Source organism: Apodemus sylvaticus, chromosome 15 (assembly GCF_947179515.1).
Source record: "Apodemus sylvaticus chromosome 15, mApoSyl1.1, whole genome shotgun sequence".
NCBI classification, from domain to species: Eukaryota; Metazoa; Chordata; class Mammalia; order Rodentia; family Muridae; genus Apodemus; species Apodemus sylvaticus.
The window spans coordinates 14,374,859-14,387,824 of record NC_067486.1 but is presented as its reverse complement, the minus strand read 5'-3'; positions in this window follow the sequence as shown (position 1 = coordinate 14,387,824).

The window sequence follows — 12,966 nt, the reverse complement described above, 5'->3', positions numbered from 1 at the left end:
TTATAAAAAGACACATATAAATTAATGATCTAGTATAACATATATGCTAGAAAAGAACTATGCATATTTAATTCTAGGCTCACATATTTCATTAATGTGAGTCCATTCTTGTGGCCTTTTGTGCCCATACTATTGCATTCTTCTGTGCTATTTATTTGCAAGTCCTTTGGTCAACAAAAAATTTAAAAATGTCCACTAAACCACAGTTAATTTATCTCAGTATGGTTTGTTGAGTATTGATTTAATTACACTGCCTTGGTTGCTAATGTAGCTCATGATACAGCTGCTAGATTAAGAAAATTTCTCTCCTTCCCTCAGTTTAGTTGACTTGGGGATTATGCACATCTAAGTGACTGACAGTTTACTATAGAGGCTTTCTGTAAATATTCAAGTTCAGAGGCTCACCATTCCTGTTAATTACTTGTGGTTCTTTGCACCTAATTTAGTTAAGTAGCTCTTTTCATCAATGGACAATTTCACAAGGAAGTAACAATTTGATGTAGATAGCCATATGAGTTTAATTTCACTCTGTAATCTTAACAAATTTTCTTAGAGGACAGATAAACCACACCTTAAAAATCACAGGAGGTAAACAATAATAATCTTATAAAATACTTTAGGAAATAAATCTAATTATGTCCACATACTACATTATTGTTATGTCTTCCTATAATTTACAAGGCTGAATGCTGAAGAATCTTTCTCACACTCACAAAAGTTTAAACCAGAAAATAATATACCACAAACATGTGAGAATAATAAATATGCTTTAAGATTGCTTTTGAAATTAGGACTTTGCTACTATCTTTGTATTTTTTTCCTGGAATAACCCATGCACTGAATCTCATGTGTCTAGGCAATGGAATCCAAAATGTACTCCAAAAGAAAATGGCAAATATCTCAAAACTGACATTTACAGTGTTGTGGTGAAAAGTACAAGGAGGCTAATTACCACATCATACTGGTAGAAAGACATTCTCCAACTTTACTGCACCATATGCAGCCTGTTTGAGGCAAATACATAGGTAACACATCTTAACTACTTTCAAATTTTGAACTGTTTAAATTTATATTGGAGTTTATTAACTATCCAGATAAGAGTATTTGTAACACACCTAATTATTGCAACAAATCATACGAGGTTTTCTAAACAGCCACTGAAGATATATTTTCTGTCATTCCTTGACATGGACACACTTTGCATGCAGTTTGAGACCTGTCATAGTAAATTTTATATCATGGCAACCAATATGACTGACAGTAAGTACATGGACAAGAAAATATTTAAGTGAAGAGCTTTCTACTTATTATTGTGGGGCGACATGACTGCAGAGCATAAGTGTGAAGCAGACAGTACTGTGATGGAAGTCTCTGGGGCAGGCTTCACATAGTGTTAGAGTAGGATGAAGAGAGAATGATAAAGGCAGATTGTAAAGATCTGACCTTAATGATGTACTTTTCCCAGTTAGGGCTCTCATCTCTTAAAGATATCACATATTTCAAAATAACCACAAACTAGACAGAGCCATTGAAATGCAAGCCTACAAATGCATTACTTCCCAAATTATAATACTAACCTTAATTTCTTACAGGACATCAACCAAAGAAAACATAGTTCAGTTTCACTCTGAAATAATTTGGAGCCTTCTGTTTGGAGACTGGACTTGAGTTCTATGAATAAAATCTGACCTGTCATAATTTCATACAACAAATTTTTACTAGGAAATCATATATGTACCTTGGTGAATAAAAATAAATCCTCATGTGAATATATAAAATGGTAGTATCAGCAGTTAGAGTCCAGAGTCTTTCTCATTTTCCTGGCCTTGTTATCACTGAGTTCTTAAGTATTAACTGGGGCTTCAATATTTCTGACAGAGGTACAAATTCCAACTGGTAGATTTATTGTCACGTGGTCTAAGGATTTGTGATTATTTCTTGCAAATCAGATTGTAAGATAATGGTGAAACTGTCTAAAATTAATGAGCAAGTCCAGATTCTAAAAAGAAAAGATAAAGTTTTGCATTTTTGGAAGGTGACATTTAATGCCTTTGAAAGCACAAGAGAATTTTTTGATAGAGTTTATGTTATCTATAGACCTTCATTATCACTGAATGCTTGCACCGTGCCCAAATCCATATGTATAAAGTGTGACACACAGAGAATACTGGAATGGGCCTGAAGACATGCCTAGGCATAAAAGTATGGATCCCTTGTCAATGGTGTTATTGTCCTAGGAGAGAGACCCCAGGGTGTCCTCTTGCCTTTCTTCTGTGTGTGTGTATACTGCAGGAAGGCAACTGTCTATGTCTCTGAAACTAGAAATGAAATGAGATTCTCACCAGACACAGCTCATCCAAAATCCTTGACCTTGAATTCTTGTTGTCTCCAGGACTGAAGGAAATAAAATTCTTTTGTTATTAGTCACCAGCCTATAACATTTTATTATAGCAAACTGCATCAGGGATGCCATGATTCCTAGAGACATAGTTCAATTCAGCTACAGCCAAGGTAACTCAGGGACAAAGACTGATTTTTAAAAAATGCCCCTTACACCTCCATGAAGCAGAAAATTAGAACTTGAAGCTAATAACTGATCCTTTTAAAGAGATATCAACACCAGCTGTCCATTTTCCCCATCTCTCCGCAGGAATTGTCATCTGGACTGAAGATAATTTACAGAAAATTTTGGCATCTAGAGCATAGTGTGTACTTTCATTTATTTTTCTCTCTGTAGACTGATGTCTAAGAGAAATAATTAACACCGTATATTGTAAACTTTCACTAAGAATTTGTGTGTGTGTGTGTGTGTGTGTGTGTGTGTGTGTGTTTCAGTGGGGATGGACTCAATTATTCACTAATAATTCTGAAGTCTAAATTAGAATTATATTTCAAGCACTCCAAGAGTTATCATCTCCCAAATGTCACAAATTGGTGATGGAATCATTCAGCTGGTTGTTGATAAAAGGGGAAATAATATTAGCAATTTTATTATGTCCCTGAATTGTTTCAAATAAGAAACTCTTGCAGGGCCTGGGGAGAAGGGCTCAGCATTGGGAGTTCTTGCTGTTCCTGCAGAGAAAGTTGGTTCAATTATAAGCACCCACACATCTATCACAATCACTTATAATTGAAATTCCAGAGGATCTGCTCCCCACTTCTGACCTCTGGAAGCATCAGGTAAATAGTATATATAAACATAGAGGCAGATATAATATGCACACACACACACACACACACACACACACATGCACACACATGAAACGTTTATGATCAGAACATGTGTTTTATGATGTGAAAAGTGAATAGAATATGTTGTTTATTTGTAAGCTGGAGTATAGATTGGATTACAGAATGGAACAGAGACTGAAATAATTAACATGATGAAACAGAAAATTACTCTCCGGAGGACTTTGCTAAACTGCAGCAGGCAGATAGCACTCATTTCCAATCGGGTTTTCAGTGCAGGTGAAGAAACTTAAGAGACTGAGTTTGTTCCAGCTAGCAGGGTGAAAAAGTAAATTTGAAAGCTTTTAACATTTTCTAAGAAAAGATCTTTGGTCCAAGAAACCACTGGCACCAAAATGTGTTTATGAACTACCCTAAGAACGGTGGATCTAGGGATGGGCTGGGTAGCCCATTCAGAGTTGCCCCAGAGTGTCCCTACACCCCTGTTGGGATAAGACATACTCTCCAAAATGGGGGCCCAGAAACTCTTCCTGCCTGATAGGCTGTAGCATACGGGCCCAAAAGGAGAGACTTCTCTGACTGACCCCTTCAGAATGCCGTAGATACCTGTTTTACAGACTGGAGCAGTTTTCTCCACGAAGGTCAGAGACAAGCAGGTACTGCTATGGTGAACGGCACAAATGTCATCTGGGCAGAACCTTCACTCCCTGGCACTCAATGCAGAAAGTGGAGCTAATTGCCCTCACCAAGACATTGGAACTTAGAGCCAGGAAGAAAATTAAAATCCATGCAGATAGCAGGTATGCCTCTGCCACAGCCCACGTCCACAGGTATATGTGCCAAGAGAAAGGACTGCTCACATCAGAGAAAACAAACAGGAAATCTTGGATGCCATAATGAAGCCGGCAACTGTATTATTCACTGCCCAGGACATCAGAAGGGAAGAGACTCAATGGGTAATAACCAGGCAGATCAAGGGGCTCCAGAAGTGGCTATGCAGGAGCTTACCCCGGATATGGGCCTGCAAGAGACACTCACTGGGAAATGGGACTGTATTTAGCGATGGCCTCACTTAGAATATGCTGAAGAAAACAGGACTCAGATTGCTAGCTACCCTACCAACTATTACCAAGAAACAAGTAGGGAGATCTATATTCCCTAGAAAGTAAGCAAAAGACTTATTAGGTCAAATGCACAGATGTATTTAGAGGATAAAAAACTTGTCCAATAAGTTAAGGGACCTAAAGTATATATTTATAAGACTCAGGTTTGGGGCCACAGAGATAGTAAAACAGTGTATGCCTGCAAGGAAATACTTATGCAGCCAAGAGTAAACAAGTCAAAAGACCTAGGGGAAAACAGCCTAGAGTATATTGAGAGATTTTATAGAAGTGAAGGCAGGAAAATATGGTTACAAATACCTTCTGCTGTTTGTGGATAATATCTCTGGAAGAGTTGCAACTTTCCTCATCAAGCAGGAACCAACTGCCATGATAGCTAAGGAAGATATTAGAAGAAATTTTCCAGTGTTTCGGATGCCCAAGGTAATTGGATCAGACAGTGGTCCTGCTTTTGTCTCTTAAGGTAAGTCGGGGATTGACAGAGATATTGAGGACTAATTGAAAGCATTATTGGGTTCTGTGCCCAGAACTCAGGGCAGGTAGAGAAAATAAACAAAACCCTAGGAGAGACCTTAACTAAATTAACCTTGCAGACTGGCTCAGGCTGGGTGGTGCCCCTTCCCTTGGCCCTGTTCTGAACCTAGAACAGCCCCTGCCACTTTAACCTGACCCCTATTGAGATCCTGTTTGGTACCCCAACTCCTTTTGTATCCACTGGGCCCTCCTAGGAGGTATTCCACAACATGAGATTTAGCCCAAACTGTCTACTTTAAATGTTCCAGGGATGCCAGAGACTCCTCACCACTTCCAGACTGGTGACTGGATCTGTGTAAGGAGGCTTCAGGGAAGAGTCGCTGGAACCCAGATGGAAGAAACCTTTTCTGATGCTGCTGTCACTCCCACAGGCCTCAAGATGTATGATACTACAGCCTAGGTGTATGCTTCCCATGTGAATCCTGCAGACACCCTGTTCTCCAGAGACCCCTGCTGGATGGTACAGAAGATAGAGAATCAAGATCACTCAACCTTGATCATGACTGCCTGATACCCTTGGATTCTGGTTCCTTCCCCCATCCTATGTGCCCATCTGCCAAACCTGTTACAGCACTCACTGTCTCCTTTCTGTTGGGGTTGGGGATGGCTGGGGCAGCCACCAGATCTTCCACTCTGGTCTTACAAGGAGAAGATTATGACAGTCTGAGGGCAGCCATTGATTTAGGTGTAGAGAGAATAGAAACTTCCATCAGTCACTTTCAAGAATCACTGACTTTGTTATCAAAATTAGTATTGCAGAATAGAAGGGCTATGTGCTGCCTTAGCTGAGTGGTGTTGCTTTTATATAGACCATTCCAGAGTTGTTCAAGAGTCAGTTGCCAAGGTGAGGAAAGGGCTAGCCAAGCAGAAAAGAGAGAAAAACAGAGTCAGGGCTGGTTCAAGTCTTGGTTTAACTCCTCCCCTTGTTTAACCACCTACATATCCACCCTGTTAGGACCTTTAATTGTTCTCCTTTTGTCCCTAATTTTTGAACTGCTTGGTCGCTATTGGTAAGAAACACATAGGTACAGTAAAGCTAATGATTTTACAGAAGAGATATAAAGATATAGATACAGAAGACCAGGGGTATGATCTATCAGAATTCCAGCAATTGCTTCAGGATTTAAGCATGCACAAAGAAAAGGAGGGAATGAAAGGGTCAGCTCAGGAACTTAGGAAAGGTCATAGAACACTTGCCCCTCCCAGAAAGGAGAGGCTAAATTACATTCCACAGACCACAAGGAAGTCCCTGCAGCTAGAGGAGGCCCAGATTTATTCTAAGACCATTGACCACCTACCTCATTCCCTAACAACCAATTAGTTTAAAACACTGCTCTGCCAATCACATTGTGCCTAATGGTGGCTGCCTTGAGGATTGTATAAAAGCCTGCACAGCCCAGTGCATACGGTCACTCTCTCTCCATGTGCAGGGCGACCCCAACATACTGGAATAAATAAAAAATCCTCTTGCTTTTTGCACTTGAAAAAAAAAAGAAAGAAAGCTTTTCACAATCGCTACCAGGGCCAACCTGACAATCATTACTACCATAGTAAAATTTCAGCAGAGAGTAGATTTCTGGCCATGACTCTATAGACAAAAAGAGACATTAATATTTTAACTACCCACTTTAATCTGAGCTAGTGGAATTTTCTAACATTTGTAGATATAAATCTAAGCTGGTAGGATTTAGTGCCTCATTAGTGGACAGCAAATCACCCTGTGGCTTTGCTGGTGAAGTTCTAGGGATATCTCAGCACACCATCATTACCACCAAGCACTTATTGTCACAAAATTTGCTCAAATAAACCTGAAAAGGTAATTGGGTTAATTCACTTAGGTAATTTTGAAAAATGTTACACCAATTTACCCCGTGATAATGCCTCTAATGTCCTGTTACGTCACTGAATACAGAGAGGGTAATGAAGATTAAATGATTGAGATTCTAGTCTATTCTACTAGACCAATAAAGTTTGGTCTTGTTTTAAATTTTAGTTTTCCATTGGATATTTTATTTATTTACATTTCAAATGCTATCCTCCTTCCCAGTTTTGTCCCCAGAAACCCTCTAGTCCCTCTCCCTTCCCTGCTTTTCTATGAGGATACTCTCCTACACATCCACCCATCCTGCCTGCCCCACCCCAGCATGCCCCTACACTGGGACATCAAGCCTTCATAGGAACAAGAACCTCCCCTTCCACTGATGTAGGATAAGGCCATCCTCTGCTACATGTGCAGCTGGAGCCAGGGGTCCTTCCTTGTGTACTCTTTGGTTGGTGGTTTAGTCCCTGGGAGCTCTGGGTTCTGTTTGGTTGAAATTGTTGTTCTTCTTATGGGGTTGCAAACACGTTCAGCTCATTCAGCCCTTCCCCTCTCTCTTCCATTAAGGTTTTGTTTTGTAAATGTCTTCAAGATACATAGTTCTGTGTCATGATGGTAATTGTTGTATCTATGTACATAATTTTCTTAAACTGTTAAGCCTTCTAAAGATAGACAGGTGTTAGATATTTATAAATCTGCACATGATTGCTAATTTTCAATAGTTTCATCTTTGTATAAAACCTTATTGTTAACTGCAATGAATTATATGATACTTGCATGTTTGTAAATACTCATAACTACGTGGACTCTCAAAATTGTACAGAAGCACAACTTTTATCAAAGGAACCCATGCAACATTTACTGAGGTGCTAGGACATTTCCCATAAGATAAGAACAATGGGTTTCATATATGCTTGACAGAAGAGGTAGCCTTTTACCCTTCTTGCTTAAACCTGTCCAAAGGAGTTTATTGGCACTACCTCTTTGACATCTCTCACTTACCCCTGTAATGTAGCATCAAATGAGATGAACCAAAAAGACTATACCTCTGGAATCATGGACTACGGCAGGCAATCACAAAGATAGTTAACCAGCAATGTCTTCTGAAAATATATGTCCAAAGACAGAAGAGAAAGTTGTCAGAACTGAAATAGTCACACTTCCTCTGCTAGTATTGCCCTATACTCCTAATACTTAGGGAACTGAAACAAGAAGATTGTAAGTTTAAATACAGCCTCAGATTCATATGAGATTCTGTGTCATACCAACAAGATGGAATTGCTTGTGCCAGCCTTTCCGAATTACAAAAAAAGCTACCAGGTTTCAAAATGGCTCTCAAGTGAGGCTCTCCAACATTAACTAAATATGCTATCTTTGACATACTCAGATAGTCAGCATATACATAGAAGTCTTTTGTGGGACTCGGTGGTTCCTAACCCCAACGATATAAAAGAAATCCACTGAATGGAGGGAAGTTAGAAAGGAAGAAAGGGACAGAGGGAGAAAGATTGGAGGGAAAGGAAGGAAGCAGGGACCCTTTTCCCATCTCCAAACTTTCTCTTTGTCTTCTCTTTCCGTTCGTGTTCAACTTAGTTAAAGACAACTTATTTGAAAGACTTGCCAAGGGAAACTGCTTTGCTGATGGAGTGCAAATGTTGTTTGGGTGAGGAATAGTGCAATCTGGCCTGTGTGGTTGAGCAGAAAACATTATTTTTTAAACAACCTGAGTAGAGGGTAACATAAGTACCATTAATGATTTAGCTTCTCCAGGAGCAAACAAAACAAAACAAAACAAAAACAAAAAATTCTTATTATTTTAACAAGTTTATTTTAGCCAAGAAGTCCTCAAAGGCATTATGAAAGGACAGTAACTGATGTGTTTTAATATGTAAGAGCACACTGTGCCAGAGAGCTGCCAGGTTTACCACCTGGGCAGAATACAGAAAAATTAGCACAAACTACACAATAGAGACCAATTTCATTTACTCTCCAACTTACCATAACTCTTCCTTTGTTCTCTGTTATATACTGATTTCCTTTACTAACATATTTATATAAATACATTTCAGTATTAAACATATTAAAATGTAAGCATACTGTACAGAGAAATAACTATACTAAATACGATTTTGCTTTTGTGAATTGTAATTAGGTGAGTTGAAGACCAGTAGCATTATTATGAGCAGGGGTTTGAATACGAATGGCCCTTCTAGACTTGTATATTTGAATGCTTGCTTACCAGGAAGTGAAATGATAAGACTGGAAGATGTGGCTTTGATGGCGGAAATGTGTTTTTGTGGGTGAGCTTTGAGGTTTCATAAGCCTGTGCTAGCCCACTTCCTGCCCCTTCTTACAGATGAGGAAGTAGCTATAAGATGCTCCTGTGGCACTATGATTGTTGCCATACTCCCTACAATGATGACAAAAAAACCCCAGAAGTTCTGAAGCTGTATGTAAGACACAATTAAATGCTTTGCTATAGAAGATTTGCCATGGTCATTTTTTCACTTCAATAGAACAGTAACTAAGATATATCATCATCTTACCATGTGCACATAAATTGGTGTAGCACATTATATACTTTAGATGTATACAATCTTTATCAATTAAGCCCAAACCTGAAAAACATCAAAGTTCACCATAGGGTATTTGGTTACTAATTTTGTTATTATGAGAAATTGCAAGCAAATATACATTTTCAAGGGCATTGTATTTTAATGGAATATAATTAGAACTGTAATTCATTATGAAGTCTTTTTATGCATGGCAGTGATTAAGACTTTTGTATATACATAATCATTATTAATTCTCAAACTTATATGTGAATACTTCAAATTTACAAACAGTTGTAATATGTGATATTCATATATACATCATTTCACATTTAATAACAAGTATAAAATGATAAATTGTTCAATTTATCTTCTGCCAGAATATTGATTTATAATGTATAATATGAATCATTTACTTTCAGTAATTTTCTTTTGAAAACTGATGACAAGCAGATAAACTATTACCCACTAATTTATGGAAATAATAATTTTGATTTATTTATATATCAACTTTAATCGGTTCTTTAAAATGTAAATAAAACAAGTGAAAATGCCTTTATATAGGTTAAAAATAACTGTCAGTTTTAAGATATTCAAAGTATTACTTTCTAGTTATCAGAAACTTAACAACTATTGTACACATCAGTGGCAGTACCTAAGAAGTGTCTGTTTCTGCCATGTACAACCATGTTGATAACTTGTAGGTATCTCTTTAAACAAGTACATTTTGGGACAGTGAGATGGCTCAGTGATGAATGACGTTTGCCACCAAGAATGGCAACCAATGTATAATTTCTTAGACATACATGATATAAAGAAAGAATTAATCCACACAAGTTGTTCTTTGACCTGCACATGCAAGACATGCTTGCACAACTGCACACATACAGACACACATGCATACAAACACAAATAACCTAAAATATAATTATAACTAAGTCTACACTTAATTCTATTATTTCTGTTTGTATTTAAAATGACACTTACATTTACAGTTAGTCTCACTGGGAATGTTTAAGTTCTGTTATATTGCTTTTTGAATAATCACAAACTGAAACATGTATGATGCAGTTTGTATCTAAAATCTAAGAGGCAAATATGTATGTATAAAAAAATAATTATTTGACTGGGTTTGAACTGGAGAAGTTCCTGTGTCGAGTTCTGTGAGTTCACATGTATATTACATTCTGATATGTTTTGAAGACACTTTTTCCTTGAAGTCATCCATCACATATGGTTCTTATAATGGTTTGCCTTCTGTTCTGAATGGATCCTTGATCTCTGAGTAGAGAAGTTGGAAATTCCCCAAACAATATAGGACTAATATCCAAAATATTTAGAGACTTAAAAATTTTGATACAAAAACAAACAAACAAGCAAATAATCTAATTTAAAAATAAGATAGAGACTTAAACATAAAATTCTTAATAAAGGAAACTCAAATGGCTGTCAAGCATATAAGCAAATATTCAACTTCCTTACCCATGATAGAAATGTGAATCAAACCTTCACTGAAATTCCAGCTTACACCCATCAGTACCAAGAAAAACAACACTCCATTGCTGGTGGGATTTCAAACTTATATATTCATTATGGAAATCAGTAGACAGTTTCTTAAAAGATTGGAATTGCTCTCTCTCAATATCCACCTATACCACTTTTGGGCATATGCCCAGAGGACATTTCATCCTATCCCAAGAGCACTTATTCAACTGTGTTCATTGCAACTCTGTTCATAATAGCAATGAATTGGAAACAAGCTAGATCCTCTTCAACCAAAGTCTAGATAAAGAAAGCGTGGTTGCATTTACACAATAGAGTATTGCTCAGCTTTTTAAAAAGTGACATCTTGAAACTGGTACACAAAAATCATCCTCAGTAAGCTAACCTAGATTCAGAAAGATAACTATGGTGTGTATTTATTTATCTGTGTATAATTGACCATTATATAATTGACCAATTATATAATTGACCATTAAATAAGTGATAACCACGTTTCAATTAAGGATGTAAAATACACGGGGAACTAGACAAAGCTCATATGAACTTTTAGAGACTGAAACAGCAAGGATAGGAACTACAAAAGTCTGCTCTCTGGTGCAGTTTTCAATTTAGTACTTTTCTGGGACACCTGAATGTGAATGTAACGTTTTTAGGCCCAAAATAATTTACGTGTTGGAGGTTTACTGCCTCCTCTGCTAACCTAGACCTAGTCTTGGAAGTTTCTAGCCTCTGTACAATCTAATCTAGGCCTAGTGTTTTCAGCCTCTGAGAGCTAATTCTGGATAATCTTAACCTTTCTACCTCTTTCTCAACAATGGCTGGCTCGTTCACCTCTGTTCTTCTGTAAGATGAAGTTTCTCTGAGCAATTCAGTGATGTACTGACCAAGGGGGTAGACAATGTGAGCACAGAGAGGGGAAGTAGATGCAGAGGTCCACCCCCACTCAAGGAGTTATCTATAATCCCTACCTGCCAGGAAACAGAAAGTCAGTTTTCTTCAATGAACTATCACTAAATATACTCACAAATACCCAAGTAGTTGGCTGGCACAAATGGACTTCATGTTTTTGCATGATTTTGTTTCAGTTCAGTTTGAGATATATTTTGTCTTTCTGGGTTTTGTCTACTTGTTTGCTCTGATTTGGGGTTTTCTGTGTGATTTTTTTCCTTTGGAAAGACACACGCTATAATGTTGAGTAGGTAGAAAGGGAGGAATTGAGGAAGAAAAATATAAGCTATTTAAAATTTTTTTATAAATTATATAAAATTTTTATAAATTTTATAAATTATATCCTTCTATTTATAATGATCCCACATTCCCAAAGCAGTTGTACTTACATTCAGCTACTCATGAGCATTGATTCTTCATTCTCCATAATTTTGAGTCAGGCTCTGTTTTCAAGGTATCAAATATAACTCCTGATAGCTGTAGGATTGTGGCATCCATTCCACTCATAATATCACAAACAGGACTTCTCTGCTACCAAACACACATTGTTATGGGGCAAATTATATCTTAAATCAAAGGGAATAAGCTACGGTTTATTCTCAAACAGGCATGACCTTGACCCAGTAACATGGATTCAGTTTGATCAAAATAATATATCATTACTTGATAAACAGTTATAGTTTTCATGTTTACCAAGGTGAAAAACATACATCATCTTTTTTTTTCTTTAATTCAAATAAATTTGTTGGAACATCCTAAAGGGACGTTAGCACAAGATAACAATATCTTCTATGGATTTCATATCTATCTGATGACATGCATTTTGGTTACCCAAGGCTAGCAATCCCATAACATATTTTAAAGGGGCTTTGCTTGATAGTTTAAACAGTGCTAACTCAGAAATAGAAGTGAATGAGGAATGACTGACTTCTAAGGGAACTCAGGATAATCTTGGTTCTCAGTCTGTAGCACTGCACATTCTCTTTCATAATCAAGAGTTCTAATCAGTTAATCTTGTAGAATCTTTCACATAGGAAATGACTTTTTCTGGGAGCTTCAGTTTATACATTCAATCAAAAAAAAAGAAAAGAATATAATTATCCTCATTTGATCCATTGATGTATTTCAAATGAATTTTTGTATTGAAGTCAGTGGGAATTCTAATTAGACAGTTTGAGTAAAAGCCCCCATCCTGAGAGTGCAGAAAATAAACCATAGAGTTTTCATCCCTAAATGGCATATCTATAACATATCTCTTCCTCCTGGGAAAATGGATGATCATGTAAGATTATATAGAGAG